The sequence below is a fragment of the Tupaia chinensis genome, unplaced genomic scaffold (genome assembly GCF_000334495.1).
Source record: "Tupaia chinensis unplaced genomic scaffold, TupChi_1.0 Scaffold000354_1, whole genome shotgun sequence".
NCBI classification, from domain to species: Eukaryota; Metazoa; Chordata; class Mammalia; order Scandentia; family Tupaiidae; genus Tupaia; species Tupaia belangeri.
Genome location: NW_006159849.1, coordinates 8,572,080 through 8,572,698, shown reverse-complemented (window position 1 = coordinate 8,572,698; position 619 = coordinate 8,572,080). Strand labels below are relative to the sequence as shown.

The 619-nt window shown below is 65.4% G+C and overlaps 1 protein-coding gene across 1 annotated transcript in view; it reads left to right on the top strand.

Moving 5' to 3' along the window:
* Positions 1-435: 435 nt before the first annotated feature.
* Positions 436-619, top strand: part of KLF9 (KLF transcription factor 9) — a gene marked incomplete at its 5' end in the record, with an annotated part of 26,852 nt that continues 26,668 nt past the window's right edge. Inside the window, 1 exon segment of the mRNA XM_006152478.3 lies at positions 436-615.

Here is a 619-nt window from a genome sequence, read left to right as displayed (position 1 = left end):
CGCACGCCTCAGTTCTAGACGCACTTCTCCACCAAAAGGCCGTTCTGACTGGCAGGGGGAGAAAGTAAACAGAGTTGAATCACCCTCCCCACTGGCCAATTGGAGGGGGTTTGGATTGTGACGTGATGGGATTCTGCGAAATTGTTACTGAGCAAGAGAATGCCGGAACGGTGCGGACCGGCAGGAGCGGGGGCTCAGAAGCTGTCCGTGGACCCGGGGAAAAGTGTCTCTTAGACCTAGCGCTCGGTCCGGTCCTTGCCACCCGCGTCGGAGTGGTGGGGTGAATGTGCTGGGGCTTTGGCTCGACGGAGAGGCGGCCGAGGGCGTGCCTCGCTTGCAGTTTCCTCTCCCAGCGCCTCGGGGCGTTTTCAGTCGAATAAACTTGCGACCGCCACGTGTGGCATCTTTCCAAAGGAGCCGGCTCGGAGAGCCGCGGCCGGTTACGTAAAGATGAGGGGCTGAGGTCGCCTCGGCGCTCCTGCGAGTCGGAAGCGCCCCGCGCCCCCGCCCCCTTGGCCGCCGCGCAGCGCCGCGCCGCGCTCGTCCTCCGAGGCCAGGGCAGGGCGAGCCGAACCTCCGCAGCCACCGCCAAGTTTGGCCGCGCCGCCGGGGCTGGTGT